Below are 19,863 nucleotides of genomic sequence, written 5' to 3'. Positions count from 1 at the left end.
GGCCCAGTTACATACAAACCGCCACTGGATGCCCTGCCAATGTTTCAGCTTTTAAACTACTAAATTTCATCAAAAGATACTACGGATTAATCGTAGAGCCATTTACACAGAATACGATACACTGCACAGTATTATGAACAGCCGCAGTGGCTTCTCGGATTTTTGTGAGTGTATGTCAATTAGTAAAAACTTGCACACAAAACTCATGAAACAGCATTAATCCCGCTCTAGATGGTGAAACAGCAGGTCATTGCCCCTAGCTCGCTACCTTGAAACCCCCAGTATGTATTAATAGGGAGATCCCAAGTAACAAGATCTTTTTTTAAAAGTGGCGCTCTATCTGAAAAGCTTCCTTATCCTGTCATAACAGGTGTGTGAAGGCCCCCTGAGCAATTATAAGCTCTGATGCTAGGATATTCGGAGCCCATGCCACAGGGACATCTTAAGTTTCTTGGGGCCCTCCAACCATAATTTGGGGCCCCCTGCATGGAAGAATTCTGATATTTGTATATATCTGTTCATTCACACCATCAGCAACTATTGTGGAATCATTGACAACCCTCTTCCTCGGCGAACCTACCTCTGCATTCTTTTTGTTTAATGTACTCCAGCCCTGCTCTGTCAGTGACCGGGATTCGGAGTTAGTTGGCACTAGGTTGTGATAACACTGGCCAAGCAATGGCTCCACATGGACAGTGCAATCATGAAGAGAACATATAGTGCTGCTCTGCACTGCACATTGACATATGGCCTATGCTCTTAGCCTACGCTTGGGCCCTACCTTGGCAGAAGCAGTCTCCAGATGGACTGCACCAGAAAAGTAGAAAGACTAGTGGTCCGACCAAGCCTTCGACCAACAATGCATGGTGTAGCTGGCCTGTCGGCACCATTCAGGAATACAAAGGTCCTTTTGTTTACTGCACAGCCTCTGCTGCATGGGACTAGTATTCAGAGTTTAGCTTCACTAGGCTGTGATCGCACGGATCTGGCAGCAGCTCCATAAGACTGGTGCAGCACCGAAGGGAGCACACATTGCCAATCATTACTGCACAGTAAATGGTGCATACTGGATAAAGGCACAGGGTTGTGCTGTTGAGCTGAATCGAAGCACTTTAAAATGTTAAACTACATTCTAATCCAATAGGTATTTTTCTTGAACCATCGCTGTCTCTCAGGTAGGGGGTGGAATAGCCTGCCAGCCTGCCAGCCATGGCTAGTTAAAAGTAAAAAGAAAGTATTTAAACAACCTAGTTATTTAAAAACTTTAGACAAACCGGACTGTCACACAAGCCTAAATGGGGGGGTTCCCCCCTTTAAAGGTGAGGCCCTGAACAAGGGCCCACTTTGCCCATGCCTTAATTTAGCCATTCTTGTTTACCTTATGGAAGATTGTTTTGGGGTCCCCTTAAGCGACCCTAAAGTCGCATTCTTGGAGCAATGGAGCAGGTTGGCAGCAGCCACACACTTCTAAGGCCATAAACTGACTATGTGTATCATTCAGACATTACCACTAACCTTCTTTTACCCACACTACTGTGCAGAGGCTGATAAGGGAAATTATATTGAATGGACCAGAGTAGCAAGGAGGGGAGTGAATAGGGGGACGTGGAGTAGACCGGATCCTATGTCCTGGAATAGACCGGATCCTATGTATATACCAGACATGTTCCTTAGCTACAATCGTTTTAATTGTCTTGAGGCGGTAGATTGACTGAGCTCATCGCAAAAGATAGGGTTGTATCAGGATCAGGAAGGGGTGGTAAGGGCCCCTCCGGAACAGCTAGAACCATTAAGCCAATTAGAACCTAACCTTATGGAGGTTTGTGACACAAAAGGTAGTGTTGACTCAGGTATGCAAGTGGATGTGAATAAGTGGTCAACTTAGTCTTCCTGTGACAGGGAATGATAGTTTAAATTCCAACCTAGCACACTCGGGGCTAGAGATGATGTATCCAGGAAAATTATATGAATCCCCGAATTGGAACAAGCCAAAGGTCAGAGAGGGTATAAATTTGCCTGTTGGAATATCGCAGGCTGGAACAGCAAAATAGGGTCTTTGGGTTGGAGAGACACTGTGGATAGTTAGGACATCCTCTGCCTCCAAGAGACATGGAGTGTGGAAGACATAAGTTACGAAGGATTTGTCTCTTTTAATCTACCAGCCCAAGGTTCGACCATGGGCAGAGCTAGAGGTGGTCTCCTGATTCTGCTGTCTATTAACCTCCCTGTGCAAGTTATTTTACACGAGAAGGTTGGATGTCATTCCCAACTGTTATGGTTGTGTCACAAAAATGGTCGTAACGTTTTATTGATCAATTATTATAATAACCTACCGGACTCATTACGCCCGACTGCAGTTAATAAATTGGAGAAGGCCATGGACAAGATCTGTCGGGTTAATCATGTTAATTTTGTATCCATCTCGGGGGGGGGGGGATTTTAATGTTCAAATGTGTTCGTTATCATTAAGCAAGGTATGTGGTTTCAAAGAGGAGAATGGTGATGGTTGTGTACATTTTACTCATAGCGTGTACGGAGAGTCATTGAACTCAGTCTTAGCAAAATATGATCTAGTTGCTTTACAAGCCGCAAGGGATCGCGAGGGCAACATTGTCCCCACATTTACTGGGAGGAATGCCGCAACGGTTATTGACCATGTGTTGATCTCAGATAATATCAGTGGGTTTTGTGATACTCCAGTCGTATTTGACCTTGCGATGAGTGACCATAATTGTGTCACACTGGTATTAACTATCTGGGGCAATAAAGTACTAGCAGCTAAAACTGTGGTTACTGTTATTGTCCCAAGCAGACCAAATGGCCACAGGATTAAATGGAGGGGAGACAACTCTGAAAACCTACTGGCTAAAATTGTGGTGGCCTGTTTGCCTAACCTCCATTGTTGCTTAGATGTGAATACTGACTCGAGGGACATTTTGATAAGTTTCAGCAAGATCAATGCCCAATTGGTAACATTATGACCATCACCAAGTTTAATAATAAACAAGCATTTACAATGCAATGGTCTCGGCAGCATTAAAGGTAGAGCTATTAGCATTACTCATTTTTTTTTTAAATCATAAATAAATGGCATTGTCATTTACATTGCCAATAGCTTCATCACGTGCATATGCAAGACCTATTGCATTAGCACCCACACACACAGTAAGTAGTAGAGAAGTCGATAGTGAGTAGGAGAGTTATTAGTAAAGAGTATTAGAGAGCGTAACAGAGCTATGTGAATAATAACAGCTGCGAGCCCGTGCCTGAGGTGCATCATCTGAGCTGTGTGAATAATAACAGCTGTGAGCACCTGCCCGAGGTGCATCATCAGAGCTGTGTGAATAACTGTCAGCCCCGTGCCTGAGGTGCATCATCAGAGCTGTGTAAATAACTGCGTCAGCCCCGTGCCCGAGGTGCATCATCAGAGCTCTGTGAATAACTGCGTCAGCCCTGTGCCCGAGGTGCATCATCAGAGCTGTGTGAATAACTGCGTCAGCCCCGTGCCCGAGGTGCATCATCAGAGCTGTGTGAATAACTGCTTTAGCCCCGTGCCCGAGGTGCATCATCAGAGCTATGTGAATAACTGCTTTAGCCCCGTGCCCGAGGTGCATCATCAGAGCTGTGTGAATAACTGCGTCAGCCCCGTGCCTGAGGTGCATCATCAGAGCTATGTGAATATCTGCTTCAGCCCCGTGCCCGATGTGCATCATCAGAGCTGTGTGAATAACTGTCAGCCCTGTGCCCGAGGTGCATCATCAGAGCTGTGTGAATAACTGCGTCAGCCCCGTGCCCGAGGTGCATCATCAGAGCTGTGTGAATAACTATGTTAGCCGTGTGCCCGAGGTGCATCATCAGAGCTGTGTGAATAACTGCGTCAGCCCGTGCCCGAGGTACATCATCAGAGCTGTGCGAATAACTGCGTCCGCCCCGTGCCCGAGGTGCATCATCAGAGCTGTGTGAATAACTGCGTCAGCCCCGTGCCCGAGGTGCATCATCAGAGCTGTGTGAATAACTGCGTCAGCCCTGTGCCTGAGGTGCCATCTGTGTATGTATGTGTGTATATTATTATTATTATTATTTGCGAGAAAGCTCAGGCTATTAAGGGGGAAGACGATACAAAAATATGCTTATTGCTTTTCATTAAAACAGGCACGAACAACGGGACAGAAGATCATGGTGACCAGGGAAAGTGAGGACACGGGGCAAAGATACATTCAACTTCCCACACATGGATTTCAGATAAAAGGTCATGACATCACCTCTTAGCACAATGAAAACGAAATCCCACACTCCACAGATGAAACTGATCACAGACTGGTCAGTTGACCTTCCTCCACCCCACACCTCCCTCTCTGCTGGAAACATTCTCAATGGAAACTTTTGAATGGTAGAGGTTTGCATAGTTCAGTGCAATCATTTACCGATTTGTTGAATATTTGGATGTGTGCATCAACAATTCATTTGGCAGCAATGACCAGGTGAGAACATACTTCAAGGCCGCCTCAGCCATTTGTGATAAACAAACTGAGCTCGCGGAGCTAACCTTTCACTGAGACAATTCATTAACCACAAAGTTGGTGCTATTTAAGGGAGGCTTTTTTTACTTTTGAATTAATTCCTCTAGAGCCATCTGCTGTCAGTGATCCCATCAATTTGTCCATCCGTTTCGCTATAAAAGTTCCCAATGGGAGTAACTGATAGGACACATTCACCAATTAAATGCCTGCACGCCTGAACCTTTCTATTTTTTTTTTTAATTTAAACTTGGATAATAGCCGAAGACCCATTTCCCTAGGTAGGTTCGCGTCACCTGACGCATTAACTTGCAGTGGGCATATGTTTTTGCTACAATATTTCAGCAGTATTATACGCATAGCTGATTGTTTATATATACAGTTATATACCTATGTATGCTGCTCCCATCTCTTTTTATGCCTATAATGCACCTAGCTGCTAACACATATTCAGCTCTCTCACTAGTGCCTCTTCTGTCCCTGTAACATATGGTCTGCAGCTATCTCCTGTGACCCATGTAACATTTTGTCCCACTAGTGTCCTTTCTGACCCCTGTAACATATGGTCTGCAGTTGTCTCTTTTGACCTATGTAACATACTGTCTACAGGCGTTTGTAACATTTTGTCTGCACCTATCTGCGATCCTGCACATCTCCTCTGCTCAATCTCCCACACCCACCTTTCACCTTCCTAACATGGATCACTGCGGCAAGCACACATTTAAAATAATCTACCCACCCGCACTCACAAAAAAAGCAGCTAAACGCTTTAAACACAACCTCCTGAGGTCCCACCCTGAAAGACCCTTTGCCGACACCTACTTCTCTCCGGTAAATGGATCCCTGAACACTGATATCATCTTCCACACCGCACGCAGAGCTCAATGGAGAAAAACCTTCCAGGCCTTACTCAACGTCTCCACCATCAGGAAATCTGCTCATGGACTATCACTCTCCATCGCTCCATCCAAACGCTTCCCTGGCAGTACAGCCATTACTATTTACAATAACGGGATTGTTCTAATTCAAGCCACAGACAGGAGCCTGGAACTACTCGACAACCTGTTCCCCACTTTCAAAGAGCACCTCTCCAATCGACGGCCCTCCACACATACCCCAATCCAACTGAACCAGAACTCCTCACTTCCAACTAACGTCTCAGAACGACCCACCGCCTCTGACCCTCACAACGCGACTCTATGCCTTCCCAATTACCCTCCCAATATTTCCACCCCCGCCACTCCCTACACCCGCGCCACACCTAGCTCCCCCCCAGCCGTGTCCTCTCTCCCCCCACTCCCTGCGCCCCCCCTCCTGGCCCCCACTCCTCCCTCAACACCCCCCACCCTACTCTTTGCACTCAAACAACTCCTGTCATACACCCCTCCCTCAACATCTCCCTACTCACTCCCTGCACTCCCGCCACTCCTAGCCCTCACTCTTCACTCAACGGCGCACCCTCCAGTCTCGGCACTCAACCCACTCCAGACCTACACCCCTCCCTCAACATATCCCCCCCCCACCCCCACTCAAAGAAATCCTGACATACACCCCTCCCTCGACTTCTCCCCCCCACTCCCTGCACTCCCGCCACTCCTAGCCTTCACTCCGCCCTCATCAGCGCCCCCCTTATTCTCGGCACTCAACCCATGCCAGACATACACCCCACCCTCAACATACCCCCCCCCCCGCCACTCCAAGCCTCCACTCTTCCCTCAACAGTTCACTCCCCACCCTTAGCCCCCCCTCCACTCCTGGTCCCCACTCCCCCCTCAACATCTCCCCCCCACTCTCACTCCCCATCACTACACTTGCCCCCCCGCAACGACCAGTCTCCACTCGTCCTGCATTTGCCTCACCCCTCCTGTCGCTGATTACCCTTCCAATAACTCTAACCCCACTCCCAACGTCTCGCTGGATATAATCATGACCACCCTCCTCCAAGTGAAAGAAGAGCTCCACTCGCTCAAAGAGTTACTCCTCCCGCACCCCGAGCTCCCCCCCCCTCACGACCACTTCTCAACGAATGAACAACTCCCCCCCACATCCTAGGCACCCCTTACATGGGACTTCTTTCCCCTCTTGCAATACCTCCAACAGGCCTAAGCGCACTATCAAGACACTTCCTAACCGCCCCTTACATTGGACCTCTATCCCCTCTCGCAATACCACCAACCGCCCTCAGCGCGCAATCAAGACTCTTTCGGACCGCGACATACACACCCTACTCAGCACTTATGTCCCGGCAACCCAAAACAGCTTAACCGCCACGCACATGTCCATTTCTACGATTCTCTCCAACCCTAGCAGGCACCCCACGCATAGCAACAGAGGCTCTGTCCCCAACAACCTCACTAAAGTCCCTCTCGCTACGGTACCCTCCACCTCCCCTTGCACCCCCAGACTCAAATGCACACTTCTCAACTGTAGATCGGCCCAAAAACACGCGACGGAGGTCGCTGACCTCATCTTGTCTAGGAACCTTGACCTGGCCATACTAACTGAAACATGGTTAACTGAAGCCTCCAATCCTATCATGGATATCCTAGTCCCCCCCAACTACTGCATCTCTAGACTTGACAGGCCCAACAACAAGACAGGTGGCGGAATCGCCTGCATTTACAAGAGCAACCTCTCTATTAACAAAGTCACTGCTCCTTCTCTTACTTCCTGTGAATACTTCTGCCTTGATGTCACTAGTGAGAACAAACCTGTATGTTCACTACACATCATGTACCACCCCCCGGGGGACAACATCATCTTCTCCCAACAACTCATGGACACAATATCAATCAACGCAGGACGACAAAACACACAAATTTACCTTGGTGACTACAATCTCCATTGGAATGACTGCGGTGACGCAGTAGTTAATAGCCTGAAAAGTTTCCTTACCGCTTCAGACCTCACGCAAATTTGCAACACCCCGACACATGACAAAGGCTCTATCCTCGACCTGGTCATTTCCAAAGAAGGCACCTCTCAACTTGACTCAATACAACCTTGTGACTGGTCAGACCACCATATTATCACATTCCTCATCAAGGAAAAAGTAAAACTCATCCCGGTGCAATACGCCAGGCCCAAAGTCTGGAAAAGAGACATGAGGAAACTCAATCCAAACTCTCTACCCCCCAACAGCTGCAATATCCTACTCCCCCCCCACCGATGCTACTGACGTCCAGGACCTAACTGACCACTATCTCAACTCCATGGCCTCAATAATCAATGAGGCCGCTCTAATGCAACTGAAAAGAGTATCCACTAAGATATCCAACCCCTGGTACAACGGGAGTCTCAATGAAGAGAGACGGGCTATGCGAACGGCAGAGCGCACCTGGAGAGCAGTTCCCTCGACATTGCATCTCAAAACTCTGAGGAAAAAGAGAAATGCATACTTCAGGAAAATAAAACGCTCAAAGTCAGAGTTCTTCAGAATGCAGCTAGACCAAGCGAAAAACCGTCCAAGTAAATTGTTCGAGCTAATCCGATCTCAATCTAAGGAACAACCCCCAGCTGTCGACATCATGAGCACTACTCCTTCCTGTGAAGATTTCTCAGCTTTCTTTAACAAAAAAACTGACAATATAAGGAGCGACCTCCTCATTGACGCAAGCCTTTACTCAATACCCAACTGCTCAACACCAAATAAACTAAAAAACAATGCGACATGGGCATCTTTTGACACCTACTCTGAAGAAGAAATTGACAGAATACTCAGCACCCTAAAACCATCCAATCACCTTACTGACCCTCTCCCTGCTAACGCCGTAAAAGACTTCATCCCTTTGCTACTCCCACTCTGGACTAAAATTATCAATAGCTCACTACAACAAGGAACCATCCCGGACTCCCTCAAAGTTGGACAAGTTACACCTTTACTGAAGAAACCAACAGCCGACCCCACTGATCTAAACAACTACCGTCCGATTACCAACATTCCCACTTTAGCCAATTTTTTAGAAAAATGCGTCCAACTACAATTGACAAAGCACATAGAACAGTTTGATCTCCTCAACCCACACCAATCAGGCTTCCGAGCAGGGCACAGTACTGAAACCGCGATGACTCACATAATTGACGACGCCATCCAAATCTTAGATCAAAATGATACCTGCCTCCTCATCCTTCTTGATCTCTCTTCAGCATTCGACACAGTGAAACATGAGAACTTACTCGAACTCCTTAAGACAAGAATGGGCTTCTCTGGGTCTGTGCTTCGTTGGTTCACTTCCTTTCTACACAACAGGTCTCAAAAATTCAAGAGCAGAAACCTGATGTCTTCCCCAGTACCGGTATCGTTAGGTGTCCCGCAAGGTTCCTGCCTATCCCCTACTCTGTTTAACCTTGTTATGGAACCTCTCACCACTCTGTTACAAGCATCCAATGTACACTTTCACATGTACGCTGATGACACACAAATATATCTCAAGTACCAATCCCCCAAAGACATCCTGAGTCTGAATTCAACGATCAGAAGCACCCAATCTTGGCTGGCTGACAACCACCTCAAACTCAATGCTATGAAGACTGAGTTCCTCCTAATCTCACCTCCCACGAAAATATCTTCCGCACAAACATGGCTTAAGCACCTAACAGCACTCAATGTCCAACCGACCATCGTGGACTCAAAATCCCTAGGCATAGCTCTCGACACCAACCTCAACATGCAGCAGCATATCAGCAAGGCTACTAAGGGGGCGAACTTCCAAATAAATACCTTGAGGAAACTGCAACCCTTCCTCCCAGCAAAAGACTTCCAAACAGCAGTACAAGCTCTAGTCATCCCTCGCATAGACTACGGCAGCGTGGCCCTCTGTGGCCTCCCCCTAACGACAACTGCACCCCTCAGAGCGTCACTAAATGCGGCTGCAAGACTCATCACTGGATCAAAAAAGCACTCGCATATCTCCCCTGACTTCAAATCCTTGAACTGGCTGCCTCTTGAAGCCAGAATACAGCTGAAAATTGCCTGCATGACGCACAAGGCTATACACCTGAAATCACCCAGCTACCTCACTCATAAGTTGACAATGTCCGGTGGGTCCAGAGCTACCAGGAGCACAAACAATCTTCTGTTGAAACCGCGAAGATTCCAGAAGGAAAAAACTTACAAACGCTCCTTCTCTGGAATGGCGCCCAGGATCTGGAACGCACTTCCTCCTGAAACGAGGCTCATCTCTTCCTCCCTTCTTTTTAAGAAAGAAGTCAAAAGTATCCTTATGGCTAAATACACTTGAACAACTCGTGTGATCTACATTGCGAACAGTATTATCTGTATTCTGTTATGATATAGCCTATATATTCCTATGTACGTGTGTCTGGACTTATATTAGTCTAAAGTGCTTAGATCCTTGCTCCCTCATATCAGTTTTTTTATCGATTTCGGTATTATTCACAACGTTTTGATGGCCTACGCTCCAACTAGGCCGTGCTACCTCATACCTGTACTCTACGTAATGTTTTCTTTGGGTTTTTTTGCTATGTACATGAACTTGATGATCTACCTCCCTACTATGCCCCTTGTTCCCCTACCCTTCCACCTGCCTGTGTAAAGCGCTCTGTTATCTGCAAAGATCTTGTTCGCGCTATATAAAACTCTCAAAATAAATAAATAAATAAATAAATAGGTGTTAGACCTCGGAAGCAGTGAAACGGAACGGTTGTCTTATTTCTACAGTTTCGAGTGGAGTCATTGGGCTTACCATTACGGATAACAAAGAGCTGGTTCTTCAGGAAGAAGGCCTCGGTGGATCGCCTTTGAGAAGGCCGCTGTCTGCTCTTCATCAACTTAACGACTGCGCTTTTGGACTTCCACAGCGAGCCCTGTCAGAACAGCAAGGACCGCAGAGCTTTTTTGAATCAGCTAAATCAGATCAGAGCATAATTTGCTTTTGAAATCTCCTCTTCCAAAAAGATGCGAGAGGGGGTTCAGATTCACGAGATGAAATAGAGCGCCGCACCGTGCCTTTACTGGCACCTCCACCGTCCGCGGGCGCCCCTTGAATCCATCACGCGGTGGCGGCTTCGCAGTTACATGATGAAGCAGCGTCTCGCTGCAGCACAGGACAGTTCAGCTCGGATATTACTGTGGAATAATGCAAATTATTGCTAGTAGCCCTGCGGTGTCTGCACCGGCGTTGTTTATCTTAGGACGGCACTAGACCGCGGTGGAAAGGCGAAGGCTCTGGAACGGCTGACAACCTGCAAGAGAAGTTATCACCCGCGCCACAAAGAGAGTAGTCATCGGCGCGCGGCGGGGACGCTGGCGCCGTGAGCGTGCGCGCGACTGAATCCGCGCGTGGCCAGCACTTGTCGCTCCCTCTCCCATTAGGATTGCTGGGCGCGTGCCCAGCGCTTGTCTCCTTTTTGGCGGATTTGACAGCTGACATGATCACAATAGTTCTCTGCTGAGAACGAGCTTCGCTCGTCTCTAGGCCGAGACCTAAAAAACGAGGACCGGATGGTTTGACACCGCTTATTCGGAGTCACTGCGGAAGTTAAAGAGTTAAAGAAGGCCCTAGCTAGCAGGCCCAGAGATAGGCTGATTATTACAAATTTAAGGGTTGCTTATAAAGGGCAGATAAAGCGCAGGAAGCATGAATTGCAGGAGGAAGCATGGGACAAGTTGGCCAGGGCTGTCGAACTCTCAGACAGTAAACTCTTTTGGGACACTGTTAACTGCCCCTTCCTTAAGAGCGATAACACACCAGTCCTCACTGCTCAAGTTAGTGAGGAGTGCTGGGTCTCACATTTTAGAAGCATTTTCGACCCAGACGGGGTGGGCGATCCAATGGCCATGGTAGACAATCAATGGCCTATCATCCCACTAGGCATTACTGTTCTAGAGGTAGAGCTTGCCATTAGACCCAGTAAGGGTAGGAAAGCCCCAGGCCCTGATGGGGTGCCCATCGACCTGTATAAGGCCGATATAAAATGATGGGGCCCCGTCTTGACCAAGGTTTTTAATGCTGTAGTCGGGGAAAGCATCACACAAACTTGGGGCGAATCGATAATTATTCCGATATATAAAAAGGGAGATAGGTCGGACGCGAAGAACTACCGACCTATCTCCCTTTTAGACTAATCACTTAAAATGATGAGTCGAGTACTGTTAGCCAGATTAGAGGAATGGGCGGAAGCTGGTGGCATCCTTGCGCAGTCCCAATTTGGGTTCCGTAAAGGTTTGGGAACCATAGAACAGTGCATAAATTTAGACCTCCTAATAGGAAAATATACGCGCGCTAAGCAGGGTTCTTTGTTCCTCTGCTTCGCGGATCTTAGTAGCGCATTTGATCTTGTTGATCACGCACTGTTATGGTCAACCCTGTTAGAGCAAGGTGCTCCTCCTGAGATTATTTATTTTTTGGCCAGACTATACTCAAAATTATCTGCCCGCATAAGATATGGCCAAGGGGGAGAATGCACAGATAGCATCAGAGTTAATCTGGGCATAAGACAAGGGTGCGTTCTTGCGCCCCTTCTTTTCTCCCTCTTTATCAACGCAATCAATACTGAACTTAAGCAGGTCAATTCTGATGCCCCACAAGCAGATGGTATGGCTATTCCCGTTTTGCTTTATGCTGACGATTCGGTGCTCTTATCTAGAACCCCTTGTGGCCTGAAGAGGTTAATGGATAAGTTTGCGGGATTCATCAAGGGTAGGAAGTTAAAAATTAATAATACCAAAACTTTTATTATGCAGTGTGGGAAGAAAATGAGGAAGTTGAAAGCATTTTATATAGAGGATAAGAAAATAGAAATCGTAAAGAAATTCTGCTATTTAGGTATTACGTTTAGCAGTAATGGCATGTGGTCCCAAGAGATAATTAATGTGAAGGCCAAAATGTCTAAAAGTGCATCAGGAATTTTTAAATTCGCGACCAAGCTTGGGGACTGTCGTATCCACGGTATGCTGCACATCTACTGTTGCAGATGTGTTTCAACCGCATTATATGGATCTGGTGTTTGGGGGTATAGTCGTCACGTGGATCTACAGGTAGAGGAAAATTGTTTCATTAAAAAACTGTTATGTTTACCTAAATCAGCCTCAACTGAGATAACACACCAGGAATTGGGGTTGGAGTATTTGTCTGACTTAACCACCCTAAGGCCCTTGATGGTGTGGAGAGCAATCTGGATGAAGGAACAAACTGGTTTTACCAGGAGTATTATTAGTGACTGCCTTCTCCTAGATAAATGCTCACTGATCCCATGGATTCATTATGTTGTGGCAACAGCTAGAGATGTTTTTAATCGAGACGTCCAGGCCGACCCCGACAGCCTATCCAATATCCCCAAGAAAGAGTTAAAGTGTCGTTATTTGAGTAAGAAAGCACAATTACGAAGAAATGTTAATATGTTGCTAATTACGTCACAATTTTACTATTCCAATGTGGTGAAACCTGGCCTTCAAAACTATCTGAGGATAGTTACTAGACCAACCCATCGGTTTGTCCTCACTAGATTACGATTAGGAATTGTTCACCATTTGGTGGCGTTCCCTTGTATGAAAAATCACCCTTCCTCACCCTGCCCTTGTGACAAGGTTACTAAACAGAGCACTGTACACTTCCTATTGTTTTGTGATCTTTATTTGCACATTCGCATTGCTTATTTGAAACCTTTATTTAAAAAAAAGGCTGTAACAAGGATAAAATCAGCAATGAGCTTACTGTTCTCCTTAGAGGATCCTGATATCTGTTTCTTCACAGCTACATTTATTTTGAAATCAATGGCCGTTAGGAAAAGTATGGTCTTTCAATCTTTTAAGTCGTTTTTTAATCATTACGAGCTGCCTCATGTTTACATTTTTATCAATGTTTGTTTCTTTTAATTGGTATTTTTAGTGATATTGGAATTAGAGTGTATCATAAGGAATGTATTTCGTACATATTCTGTATGCTTTTATGATTGTTTTGTGAAATAATCGAATAAAGCTTTTGAAACGAAACGACTATGTGTGCCCACCATGGGGAAAAACCAGCAGCTTACCCAGTAGCCAACAGAAACCCATCATCACTTAACTATTTAAGTGTTTTGTGAATAGTAATATTCTTCAACAAACCATGCTCAGAAGTAAACTCCCTCAATCAAGCATTTTACTTCAAGGTGCTTCCCGACTGGCAGCAACCAAACAAGCTGAAGATCAGTGAAGCGAATGTCATTTCATTGTCCTTCTTACTTAAGTGTCAACTCAACACAAGAAAGACATAGCACAGCTTCTAAACTTTCTTTCAAGGCAGCAATGATAGCAAGGCACTCTTCACAGCAGTTCTACCCAATAAATGCAGTCATCAGAAACATCAATCAAGCACTTAACTGAGAGGGCCAACTGCGATCAAAAATCCCTTCCTGGGAAGATCGAACGAGGCAGCCTATCCCAGTTCACTCTGTCCAACTCCACTCTTGTTCCGCCATTTTGATCTCTAGGAGTCTTTCCCATCTATTTCTTCAACCACTGGATCATACAACTATCATCTTATTCCTAAAAGCCACTTCTTTTTGTGAGGACATCCTCTCCATACCCATAATAAAAAATCTTCCATCAAATGTCCCGTCGCTACTACTCCACATCGTCAGCACAACATAAAAGAATGTCCCTTCTCCTCTGAAAGGTCAAATCTTCCCACTTTTAAAAAGTCACATCTTACATTCCTTAAGCTGACCAGCTATTCACTTAGAACAAGCCTCACAGTCATCATCTACTGCAAAATGAGAGTCAATTCACTATTCATGCCACTCTGCACCCACACACCCTACTCCAGGTATATGAACATAATGCCCCTATGGTCCTGGAGCCTCCACCATTCAAGCAGATCTTGTCCACCATATATTATCTCACAATCACCCTCATGAATTTGTCCACGTGAACCTCTCCAGAATGTTCGATACTGCGCCATTCCTTCTTCTGTCTACCCTAGCTTCAGGTGGGTCTCAAGGTTTCAACCATGAACAGGTTTCCTCATTTCTTGAAAATAGAAACCTCTTTTGCAAGACGTTTCCATTCCCTGTATGCCCATACATCCAGTGCTCTGTACGGTCACCAATTATTTTCACTCTGTGGATCAAGTCCCTGGGCCATCTGCTCCAAAACGGGAGCTGTGAGGCAAGCACACACTATATACATCCATAAGACCTGGAGGTCATGAGCTCTGAAACCCGCAGAGCAATACAAACTCAGTCTTTCAATTAATAGTAACACCTGTTATTTACAGTGCTTTCGAAAGGCAAAACTGCTGAGTAGTGTGCTATAGAAACCAGTTGTTAATATTTTACACCAGCGACATTCTACTTTAGCTTAAGATCTTCTCAAGTCACCCAGACTGCCTCATCTGATCCAATTATGGATGTCCTTAACATATACCACATATTCAGAGGTCAAGCAGCGTTGAATGTCCCTAGCGCATCCATGTGACAACCTGTTCCACATTTTCACAGTCTGACAGACCTGGTTTGTTTTCTGGACAGTGCGTTACGTGAATGTGGCATGTAACGCTAACTGATGGCTCCACTCGTTAAGGCTTTTGAATACTCCTAAAGTATTACTACCATCCTAGGCACTGCGAACAGCTGGTGGCAGCTGGTTCAGGGGGGAGGAGGGAACACACAGGTCGTTTTCACCTGAAACTCAATAGAAGTCTACTGGCTCTCACTGGTAAATCTATGGCAGGCTATAAATTGACCCACTATGTATAAGCTGCATGTGCGTGTTTGGTTATATGTGAGGTGGTTTACCCGTTTTGGGATTTTCCCCATGTATTCTGCCTGATGGCCCCATCATACCATTATTCAAGGAGGAAAACTGACTAATGTTTAAGTGTAGCGCTGTCAAGCAGGAGTATTCACTGGAGCCACCTCTGGTGTTTGGGCTTGAGATGAGGCGTTACATGAATCAGTCATAATGTTTCCTTATATGTGCAACAGATTCCTTATCATGGCTTGTATTCAGTATTGGGAGAGAACCTGCTAGTTGCATAGGGACATACACGATCTGATTTAGCTCTTCTCAGTTATAAGGCTACTGGAATGGAAATTTCACTTACTGCACTGGGCAGCGTACCAGGACATAGCACACACTGACGTAATAGATAAGTGAGCTTCACATATCTAACAATATTACACTGAAGACAATGGGCTCAAAAACAATCAATGTTCAATACATTTTTCATGTGAGGAGTGACCAAATGTCCTATTGAAAATGAACTGTCTTAGCACCCTTACGTCCTTAAATGTCCATTATATGCACCCATGCTCCTACAACAAAATACCGCCAGAAAATCCTTCTCAGTCTGACTCAACAAGAGGGTGAATCTTACTTAAAGGAACTATGAGGGGCTTCATCAAAGCCTGGACAAACAAGGGTTACATTCGGACTGTACGATTTCTCACTCCCTCTCGTCAGCAATGCTCCTCGACTATGGATGTACAACCCTATGCGCCATCTGTGCGAATAGTCTTTCTCTCCTCTAATATTCTACTGAGATCACACAACTGAAAGATTCAAAATGTTCATACTACAGTCGATGCACATGACGCTCTGTGTGATCAGTTCACCAAACATAAGCTCTAACTGCAGCAACCGGGGCCGCAAATTGTGCCCTCAGGGCTGAAGTGGGCGTGGCAGACACTGGAAGGTCAAAATTACTATTAACTCCAGTCCTAAAAAGTTTGGGGAAAGAGGAACTTTCTCCCAAATATTTCTGGAGGCTTATTTAGTATTTCTACTCTAGTCCTGGAAAAGTTATACATTCCCCAAGTATTTTTAGGAATGGTTAAAAAGTAGTAATAGCAGAAAGTGCTCCCCTGAGGGAGAAGCTCAGGGCAAAAAAAAATAAGAATACTGCCCTTCGCTCTAGCTAGAATCTACCCTACACAAGCACATCCAAAGGGGCTTTTCAGTAAAGTGATCCAAAGGAAGACGGTCATAGCCCTCTTGGGTACAAACACTCAACTAAAGTGAAACAGGGTAGCAACACTTTGAGAATGCTAAGAGATTTAGTGCACAGTTACTGCTCACACAGGCACAGTGCTCATTTAGAGCTCACAGTAGGAATAAAGGATGCCTACAACTCAATGAACGAAGAGAGAAAAACAATTATCATTCCCAGGGAAGCACACCCAACTATCAAAGTGTCACTAGTAAACTGCAGCAAACTCACACACAGGTTAACACTTTAAATAGAGATCTGCCCAAGCAAATTGCTGTCTTTGATCCCAGGCTATACACTTATGTGAGCAAAATATAAACACTGATCTTAAAAGTCCAGTTAAACCCCCTGATCGCCTCGGTAACATCTACAGGCATCAGATTGCCATTTAGCGAATGTTTGAGAAAGTTGGATATATTTTTCCAACTTCTAGATTATTTTCGTGGATAGGAGGCTGCACCACATCTGTTTGTTTCAATTAGTACGGAGGAATCACCACAACAGCAGCCATGAGTGGTTTATCCTTCACCCCTAGAGCCGAAAGCTGTGAACCCATGAGGAATATCATTCTAAAACCCCCACAGGCACAAACTGATTGAAGAAATATTGGATGCCCAGTCATCGCATTAAAGCCCCTGTGAGCGCAATAAGCTTGATACCACACCCAGGCCTCGCCGGATCAGACCGTGGGCCACTAGATCTAGACCTATGCTGCAGTGAGCAGACGCAAAATTGGAACAAAACTAGCATGCAACTGACTTAATGACAGAAAAGGAGCATGTGGGAAGCTGCTGCCGCGCCATATTCCCTGTAACTCACGAGAAATGAGGTGCCCTGCATAAAACTTGATATGCCTTCTCTAGACATGGCACCCTGTCGCCCAATGTGAAAGTCACACAAGAAGTTCTCCTTATTTGACCATCGCTGTGACTGTGTCTGAAGTCATTGAAACCTGTTTTATGAGGAAACATAAATAATGAATATGTGAATACTCCTCAAACAGAGGAATCTGTCGGTAACACCTTCCTGGGTAGACAGGTCGCAATAATCGTCCCCCGAAGTGCCCAATAAATGCTATACTCTGACTAGATAATGGTCTTTCCCCACCTAGAACATATTCCTTTAAATTTACAACCAGGAGCCAGAACAACAACACACAACTATCCAGCAACCCCTGCTCAAAGTCAGGGTTACTGTAGATACAAGGAGACTGGGTGGGATTCAACCTTTCTCTGTGATGCACCCTGCGTCCTTGGAGCCATCGCAGCCAGGTAGTCAGAGGAACATGACCGTCGGTTTCGCCACCCTAAACTGACCTGGGAATCGTGGGGATCCCAGGCTGGTGTTGGTGAGGATATCTAAGCAGCTTTATGGAATTCAAGACAGGGCCTCCTATGGACGCCTGCTAGTGTCCGACTAGGTTGGGCAGTCCATTGTCCATCCTTATGACCTCACCTACCATCCTATTATTTTTACATTCAGTATAAATGTATCTAACAAGGTGTTTAATCTTAAGTTTAGTTTGTAACTTTTAAAAACATCACATGTATCATTGTATGAAGGGTACCAATCATGACTGCATATATATGGATTATCCTCTGATTAGTGAACCTCCATCTGAAATTGTGCAACCTCAAAAAACAAAGGTTGCCAAAACAAACGCGCAAAACAAGTTGCCTCGTCTTGTTGATCCTTCGAGATGTCCTATCATGCTGGTACAATGACAGCAGTCTACCGGCAGATGCAGCAATGCATCAATATTATAAACGCAATCCTCATTCATTCTTACTAGAGTTGACGCCTTGAATATCGTCGTCTTACTTTAAGAAAGATAAATTCACGTCATAAATGCAACAAAATCAAGGCCAACCACGCAGCACAAACAGGACTGTGTGATAGCAGCACACACCATCAGCATATTGCAGCACCACATTAGAGATACAAAGAGAATCCAATTTCGTCAGTTGGCGCAATCTTTTTTTTTTTTACGGAGTTTTAATATTGCGCGAATTATCAGAGCACTTTACATAGCACCAATTGCGTTACATGAGGACACATTCACTTATAGTAGGCACGGGGAGATTAAGTGATTTGCCCAGAATCACAGGATGTTCAGCGTCATTGCCGAGACTCAAACCCGGTTCCCCAGAACCGAGATCGACAGCCCTAGCCGTTAGGCCAAGTCCTCATGGTTCCCTGCTACTCATACATTTGTAACCTGATTTGAGTGCAGCATAAGAAAACGAAGGGCTAAAACTGGATTGTAGCAGGCTTAGTCTTAAATCCGAGCTAAACAAGGGTTGTGACCTCTCTCTCCCATCAAGACCTCTCTCTCTTACCCTCAGAGCCTTGACGCAAGGTCTACACCATACACTGCATGCGAACGTGTTCAGTACTTGGCTGCATGGATGCTAACTCCATAATCTGCATGAATGCGCAGCATCTCCCTCCCCAATCTAGGCTAATCACGCTGGAGCATAAAGTTCTCCTTGAACTTACGCTAAGGTGCACACACATCTGTCAAGCTCCCGTTTGCACCGGTGCAAGCTGACTTACGTCCTCGGAGAAGAAGTGCCTGCTGGAGTCCCTGCAAATGTCCGACTGTAAACAAGGCATTCTGGTATTTAGCGAATGGAACAGCCACCCTTCTCTGGAAGTAACAGACGCTGGATTTCCAGCAGTTGGTAGAACTTCACGAGACACTTCTTCCTAGTAAATTTATTATTGAAGCCCTTTGTCACCTATTACTTGTAGAAAATATGACGGTGTTTCACTTTATATCAATCGAACTAGCTCTACACCACATTCACGTTAGCAAAAACTTGCTCTTTATTACCTGGTTATTTTTGAAACCTCAACACCATACACTCCAGAGGCTCTGTAGATATTGGGCCCACACTACACATCGCCTAGAAGCATCTAAGAAATAAATGAGGCACAGGCTTGAAAAAGCAGAGGCAGTGGTTTGCACCTCTCTATCCCTTGCCCACAAACCCTATCACCACGATGACGTCCTTGGAGTTTGGTGCTGGATGAACAGAGAAAGTACCCGAAATCTCTACGTTCCCCAAGGAATGGCAACAAGGTCTGCAAAGTGAGAGAGTGATCCCTCACTCACAGAGGCGAACCCACACAGAGGTACCCTACACCCTGGGCTAGGACTTGCCAATCGAGCATGGGGCAAGCTAGATATTTACTGACTTCAGCCACGAGCCAAGCACATTTCACGAAGTAGTTACTTACGTCTCATTTAAGTACATTTCCATGGCAGGATGCCCAATACCCTGCTGGGACTGAACACCTATACTTCTGGTCCATTCTGTCTGAATAGATTCTCAATTCCCTGGGCCAAGTGCATACCAAACACCGGGCTAGCCACACTATGAGCAACGCAAATAACCAAAAGCATGACTGTC

General features: G+C 45.7%; 1 protein-coding gene across 1 annotated transcript in view; it reads right to left on the bottom strand.

Moving 5' to 3' along the window:
• Positions 1-19,863, bottom strand: part of UTP11 (UTP11 small subunit processome component) — a 154,127-nt gene that overhangs the window by 102,642 nt on the left and 31,622 nt on the right. The window lies entirely within an intron of this gene.

Source organism: Lissotriton helveticus, chromosome 3_1 (genome assembly GCF_964261635.1).
Source record: "Lissotriton helveticus chromosome 3_1, aLisHel1.1, whole genome shotgun sequence".
Taxonomy (NCBI): domain Eukaryota; kingdom Metazoa; phylum Chordata; class Amphibia; order Caudata; family Salamandridae; genus Lissotriton; species Lissotriton helveticus.
The sequence above is the reverse complement of the archived record's forward strand: the minus strand, read 5'-3'. Positions and strand labels throughout refer to the sequence as shown.